Raw genomic sequence first — 8,291 nt, forward strand, 5'->3', positions numbered from 1 at the left:
TGCCTGAGCTATAAATCAGCAGAATATGACAGGCCAATTCCCATTATCAAGAACCTCATGGGGCATCACAGTTTCATCGCACTGGAATTTTGTTATTTTCAGAACCCTGTTAAAATGATCTAGTCTTCAGGAATAGAGATGACACATGACACCTGGTTCCTCTGCAGGGCATAAGAAAGTAGAGGAGGCCTGCCATCTTAGGAGTGATGAAAAAGTACAGCATGGGTATTAGCAGATCAGCAAAGAGAAACCAACTGCTTTCCTATGCCCTGAGAATAAGCCAAAGATAAAATGGAATAGAAAACGATTCCACTTAAAATTGCAACAAAATCTATGCCAAGGAATGTTCTTCACAAAGAAAGTACATGTGCTTGATGGAAAATTGCCCAATAACAAAACAAACTTAAAATTAATGCACTCACACAATACATTTACATTCAGAGTCACCCACAAACATCCATACTATTTTATTTCAACACATTTATGTAAAAGCATAAAAGCAGGCTAGAAGAATATGTACCAACCCCATCATGCTCTGGAAACTGATATTGGAACTGGTATTGAAATGATGATCAACGAATATTTTAGCTTTATTTTTAGACTGAAATAATAACTTAGTCTTGTTCTTGATCTTTATTATTTTTAGAAAATAATTTATTTGCTTATTTCATATTCATTGCAGCTTTTCATCTGTAGAAAGTAACAGAATATAAATAAATAGGTCAGAATAGCAATTACTATGTTCTTACTTTTTTTCATTTTTAAAAAAAATCCAAATATTATATCTTATTCTGTCAGGAATAAAAAGAATGTGGTCAGAGAAATTTACTCAGAGAGTATTCAAAACTGAAGCTATGATGCCAGCAGAGGTCAAAGAAGCCACACAAGGTATGACAGGGTGGAAAAGCAAGTAGAAAACAAAAGACCAAACAGCACCAAGACACCTCAAGACAGCATTCAGGGATGCTGCCATCCTCTGGGAGGTCTATTTCAAAGTGCTTGGGAAGGAGTAGGATTCCTTTCTTTTCAGCTACTCTACCAATCCTGCAGCTTCTACAATGTCCAGATTTTAAAAAAATGCCTTATCAACTTTGCTTGTCTTTACTTAGAACATCACCCAACATGGTTCATGTGCGTATAGTTGCTTTTGCAAGTTGACTGGTCAAAACGGTAGAAACTTTTACTTAAAAAGAGACAGCTGCATCTTTTCTTTCAACTCTTTTTTTTTAAATTGGGTATTTTCTTTATTTACATTTCAAATGTTACCCCCTTTCCTGGTTTCCCTTCCAAAAACACCCTATCCCATCCTCCCTCCCCCTGCTCACCAATCCACCCACTCCTGCTTCCCTGTCCTGGCATTCCCCTACACTGGGGGATGGATCCTTCACAGGATCAAGGGCCCCTCCTCCCATTGATGTGAAGCTGCATCTTACAGTAGATCTCCAGTGCTGTGTGCCTGATGGAGGGCACCATTGTTATCCAGGTAATATTGAGACAGTGACAGACCCTATAAGCAAAGGCTGAGGGAATGAGAGAGGCAACAGAACATTATTTCATTTGAGAAGTAGTAATAAGAGAATAACTGTAGCTAGGCAACCTTGAAAAGGACAATATGTTAAAGGGAGTTAACAGAAATACTTCTTTTATTGGACAGCTTTATGTGGGCATCAGAACGATTGGAATTTGGGGAAGGCAGAGATGAAGCTGAAATGCCCAGAGTTGCAAGGCCTCTCATCTGGTTAGTCAAAATATTAATGGAGCTGTTTATGGCTGTTCAGTTAAAATGGGTCTCATTTCTTTGATGTAGTGAGTCTCAAAATTCATCCCATCATGATCATTCCCTTCTGCTCATCCTCCCTCTCTTTCTGATACCCAGAATGGGTAACTCTCTAGCTGCATTCAGAACCCTGGAGACTCATCAAGAATGTTCGATAACTTCTAGTTCTCAGCTACCTTGACTAGCTTGCCTGGAGTGGAGACTGAATATATTTCAAGAGAGTTTTGAGAGTGACCAGCTCTTTCACAAAGAATCAAAAGTCTTAGATACCACATTTTTCGTTCCCTCATTTAGGAAGAAAGTATGAGTATGCCAAGTAAATGTTACAGTAATTCCCACACCCCTTCTGTTCAGAGGCATTTTAAACACGAAATGGATAAATCCTTCTTATAGAGCTCAGGCATTAGAAAATCAGTAGTCAGTCTGCTTTTACCTGTGCTACACAAATGAAGCAGACATCTTCCCTTGTCTTTATGAGAGCTTTTCTTATTTTATAGGCACACATTGTCTTTCTGCAGCTGTTCTTTTTGGACAGAAGTGAAAAATAGGTTCCCAATGCATTCTAAAACACTGTCGTTTTCCTCAATTTCTAATTTTATAACTAAGACTGGCTTCAGGAGGATGGTCTGTAGTGACTAGCCGGGAGCCAGGGGCCAAGCCCTTGAGTGGCCTATGTAGATAGTAAAAGCTGATGCACTGGCCATGTATTGATGCTGAAATTCCAGAGTGGCAAGCCAGGAATCTCCAAATACAGAGGGTTTCCTGCCAGTCAGTATTTGTGGACTCATTTATGGACTTGGTGCTAATATAGTAAAGAAATAGATGCAAATTCCCATAACATTAATCTAAACATTCAATATGAATACAGTTTTCATAATAGCAATTAAAAGTAGAAGTCATCTGGAGAATAAAACCACCATAGGTTAGAAAGATGACTTAACTAAAAATTTAGCCATGAGTAAAATAATAAGCAGAAGATATTTAAATAAATCATCTCAAAAAATATTCAGTGCTGGTTTGGTCTTCTGGGTGTGCTGTGTTTAGTAGATTTCATTTGCTCATTGGATAACCATGTATGCATAGACTAATTCTCAGTTATCATTTCACAATACTGTCTTGGTGAGCCCAAGAGACAGCCAAGGAAGAAATGTTGCTCAAGGACCTTTGGACATAATACTGTGACAAGGGAACACTCATAGTATTAAGAGGAAACTGAGACTCAGAACCCAGGGAAATGGAGCAAGCTGTGAATTTGGGAAAAGGCAGATTGTTTAAGGAATAAAATAATGGAAGAAAGAGTCACATGTGAATCTAGCTGGGCTCCCTTGGTGGGTTTTTCTGAGGAAGGAAGTAGGAGAAAAGGGGTACTTAGCACTGAAGGATGAAACTCCAGGCTTACATTTCCTCTTCCTGCATGGCTCTCTGCAGGCTACTTAAGGACGTATAATGGTGACAGCATCTCATCTGGCCAGGATCACACCCAAGGTCAAGAGAACAGCACAGGTTTCTGTTAGTGCCAGATCTCTGCTATCCTGCCTCTCTCTCAGTGGCTTTGGATACAGGATACCTGTCCATTTAAAAAACATCTTCAGGAAAGGCAAGTCAAGTCTAAACTCCTGACTTTTTCTAGAAAAATGTTATAAAATAGACAATGTTATCGATATTCAGACACTGGTAACTCTCAAGTCAGTTCCGGCCCAGAGAGCTCTATTTGATATCAGTATTTTGTGAATGTTTTGGCACCTACGTTATAGTTTGTCATAACTGACCTCCTTCACCTTATAATGTCATTGCACCACACCATAGTCCACAAAGTTGCAAACCACAGAAATAGAGGGGTGATTTAGGTGTTTTCTTTCTTCTGTTTTCATTTCAAAGCATCATGCACCCCAGGAACTCAAATCATAAATACTATTTTTTTTGTATTATACAACTTGTATTAAGTTAGATAATATTTATGTAACTTTTCATCTGTGTGTTTATCTTAACTTTTTATTTGGTTTCCCTACATTTTAAAAATAATAATGTTGAAGTGTACCTTTTTGCACCATATCTGCTGATGCTGGTACATTAAATATTTGTTGACAAGTCTAGATTTATTATTGATGTTGAGTTAAATAAAAACTAAAATACAGAAGTTATTGAAAATATGGATAATATATTTGTCAACTGCAAAGTAATAAGATTTTCTCTGTCATATACATGAGTTTGGTGAAGATTAACATTATATAAGTGTTAACTGGTAAAATGAATATATAAGCTTGCATGAAGGCTATTGTGAACTCTAGAATTAGAGTAATAAAATTACAAATGTATCCAAAGCCTAATTAATATTTGAATTTATGTAGCTATTCTAACCAATTGAATTAGTAGATGGCTTTCTATAATATTTGTTAAAGTCTGCCAATTGGACAGAAAAGTCTATTGATTTAAACAAAGCCTTAGGATTTTAGTAATTACTAATTTACGGATTAATGAAATAGATGACCAAAAGTTATGTTAACAAGGCTTTATGTTTTTATGACAGGAACTAGTAATGACTGTTCTTTCCTGTAATGGCATTCTAGGTTTTAAAATTTCATCTTTGCCTCAACCACGGATTTGGGTTTATTGTTGTTGTTGCTTCAATATTTACTGAGTTCTTGGTATAGGCAAGGTGTGAGTCTAGGCACATTGTGGGGATCCTGCTCAGATATGATTCCTGTAATATAAATCTATGTATTTAACATAGATATAAACAATGTAAAAACAAAACCTTTCAAGGTGAAACAAAAGCATTATCTTGCACACACAGTGAATCTGCTCATCACATATGTGAAAATATTTCCTGAAAGAAAAGATGGAAATCCTCTGCATTCTTGTGCTGTCTCATGGTGAAGTTTGTCCATTCTATTTTGGTCACAGCCCTATCTTGACATATACAACATTTGAGGGAAAATTATAAGCTTGTATAAAAGAGACTTCTATAACTCTTCTGCACACTACTTCTACAAAGTGTAAGAGAAAAGAATTCAGAAAATACTCACTAATATAAATACAATTATTGTAATCTATTAATAAAAGGAAGATGTATCTTTTACAGTCAATTTTTATGCACTCTTGAGAAAGATATAAATGACTCTCTATATTCTCTCTGATACAACATGCTTGCTTTCTTCACAACTAATGCCTGGGTTGCTTTCTTGCTTTTGTTTTAACTGGGTTAGTGGGATGACTCTAGTTTTCTATCAGGAGGTTAGAGGTAGTCCTGCTTGGACTGGGATATGACCAACACCTTGCCATCGGGCATTGCAATTCTAGAAAGTGACACTTCTCAGTGTGTGTGTGTGTGTGTGTGTGTGTGTGTGTGTGTGTGTGTGTGTGTGTGTGTGTGTGTGCTTGTAGCATAAGTTATTACTCCTTGGGAATTGTGTAATTCCACATAACCCATATTCTTTTCCAAAAATATTTTATAAATTCAACTTCTATAGTTGGTCATGTGATTGTCTCATGTGATTGTCTCAATTTCTGGTATTATGGAATCAAAAGTTTGGTCCATGCTTTAAGAACTCTTCATATGATACTAAGGTAGCAAAACCAGTACAATTTAATGCTTTGTCTGCTAAAAGAAACATATGTATTGCAACTGCATATATTAGCACATGTTGCTTTCTATAGACATGTAAGTTGTAAGGAAAAGTATACCACATAGTGCTGCTTCAGAACATGTAACCACAGGCAGTTCTCTACTAGGGGACTATCCTCACTTTGCCATCGAAGCTTACGACCTGGTACTGAAACTTTTCAATGATACATGAAAACAAGAGGAAATATTGAAATCTAGATCTTTACCTCTTTATGTTCTTACTAAAATATAATTCTTCATTAGAAGCAAAGCTGATTAGAATGGAATAGAATCAAAATAATGTAAAGTAATAAATGCATTTAGTAAGCATGTTCATGGTGGGGTTGACAAGTGTATCCATAGTAATGCAGACCAGTGCTCTCCCTGATGAGAGGCACTTGATATAGTTACCCTGCAATTAGACAGCTAGGGAATTGTAGAAATATTATTGTTGTTCCCTGTGGTTGCTAGATAGGGCACACAACAATTATGGTGAACAATGAGATCTAGAAAACTACTTTGATTAATTCTATCTGTTGTCTTTCTTCACACAGCTTACAGCCACTTAAATATGTTCCTTTGATTCACTACTGAAGTAGTAGAGAAAGTGACTGACATTTGTAGGTCATCTTACCTTTCCATCTGCTTGATAGTCTAATGAGTGTTTATATGATTTATATACACATGAAACTAATACATGTTTACAATACATTTATGATTACTCTGTGGGGTTCATTTGTAAGACATGATTTTAGATCTTAATGTCACTAAGCCTTCATAACTTTCCAATACCCTTTCTATGTAGCCAGCTTGTACCATGAATCATTGAACCACATCTCTTCTTCCAGAAGTGGACAGTAGTTATACACCATTCTTTGTTGTTTTGTTTTTCTTTTCCTTTGTATTATGGTGGTATTTTTTTTACAGTGTCCTCAGAGTTATCCAGATTGGAGGGCTTGGACCTATTTTTTTTCCCGATTCACATTAGTATTGTTTTTAGAAGTGTTTTAATTTTGTGGCTTAGTGGCTATAGAAATTTGTTGTTTGTGAAAATGTACCACATTTTCTGTATCCATTCTTCTGTTGAGGGACATCTGGGTTGTTTCCAGTTTCTGGCTATTATAAATAAGGCTGCTATGAACATAGTGGAGCATGTGTCCTTGTTATATGTTGGAGAATCTTTTAAGTATATGCCCAGGAGTGGTATAGCTGGGTCCTCTGGTAGAACTATCTCCAGTTTTCTGAGGAACTACCAGACTGATTTCCAGTGTGGTTGTACCAGCTTGTAATCCCACCAGCAATGGAGGAGTGATCCTCTTTCTCTACATCCTAGCCAGCATCTGCTATCACCTGAGATTTTAGTCTTAGCCATTCTGACTGATATAAGGTGAAATCTCAGTGTTATTTTGATTTGCATTTCTCTGATGACTAAGGATGTTGAACATTTTATTAGGTGCTTTTCGGCCATTTGAGATTCCTCAGTTGAAAATTTTTTGTTTAGCTCTGTATTCCATTTTTAATAGAGTTATTTGGTTCTCTGGAGTCTACCTTCTTGAGTTCTTTGTATATTTTGGATATTAGCCCTCTATCAGATGTAGGGTTGGTAAAGATTCTTTTCCCAATTTGTGGGCTGCTGTTTTGTCCTATTGACAGTGTCTTTTCCCTTACAGAAGCTTTTTAGCTTTATGAAGTCCCATTTGTCAATTCTTGATCTTAGAGCATGAGCAATTGGTGTTCTGTTTAGAAAAATTTCTCCTCTGCCCATGTATTTGAAGTTCTTTCCCACTTTCTCTTCTATTAGATTCAATGTATCTTGTTTTATGTGGAGATTCTTGATCTACTTGGACTTGAGCTTTGTACAAGGAGATAAGAATGGATCAATTTGCATTCTTCTACTTGCTAACTACCAGTTCAACCAGCACCATTTGTTGAACATGGTATCTGTTTTCCACTGGATAGTTTTGGGTACTACTCAGCTATTAAAACCAATGACGTCATAAAATTTGCAGGCAAATGGATGAAACTAGAAAATATTATCCTAAGTGAGATAACCCAGTTACAAAAGAACACATATCTTATGTACTCACTGATAAGTGGATATTAGTCAAAAACCTTAAGATAATCACAGTACAACTCACAAACCATATGAAACCCAAGAAGAAGAAAGACCAAAGTGTGGATGCTTGAGTCCTACACAGAAGGGGGAAGAAAATAATCTTGGGAGGTAGAGGGAGGGAAGGATCTGGGAGGGAAAGAGGAGGAGAAGGACAAAAAGGGGGCAGGATCAGGTGTGGGAGGAGACTAGAGAGAAGTACAGAGGGTCAGGTATTTGAATGGAGGTGTGTAGCAGTGGGGGATGGGGAGCTGGAGTTAGCCACTAGAAAGTCCCAGATGTCAGGGACCCAAGAAGTTTCCAGGACCTATCAGAGATGACATCAGCCAAAATACCCTACAAAGGGGAGATAGAACCTGTAGAGACCATATCCAGTGGATAGGCATGGCCCCTGGTTGAGGGGTGGTAGCACCCACCCATCCCCAAAACATTAATCCAGAATTGCTCCTGTCAAAAGAAAATGCAGGAACAAAGATTGGAGCAGAGACTGAAGAAAAGGCCATCCAGAGACTGCCTCATCTAGGGATCCATCCTATCTGCAGACACCAAACCCAGATACTATTGCTGATGCCAAGAAATGCTTGCTGCCAGGAGCCTAGCATAGCTGTCCCATGATAGGCTATGCTAGAGCCTGACCAGTACAGATGCGGATCAACACAGCCAACCATCAGACTGAGTATGGGGACCCTGATGGAGGAGTTAGGGGAAGGTGTGAAAGAGCTAAAGGGGTTACAACCCCATAGGAAGAACAACAATATCAACCAACCAGACTCAACCAACATCCCCCACCAAAGCTC

This window comes from Mastomys coucha, unplaced genomic scaffold (genome assembly GCF_008632895.1).
Source record: "Mastomys coucha isolate ucsf_1 unplaced genomic scaffold, UCSF_Mcou_1 pScaffold9, whole genome shotgun sequence".
NCBI lineage: Eukaryota > Metazoa > Chordata > Mammalia > Rodentia > Muridae > Mastomys > Mastomys coucha.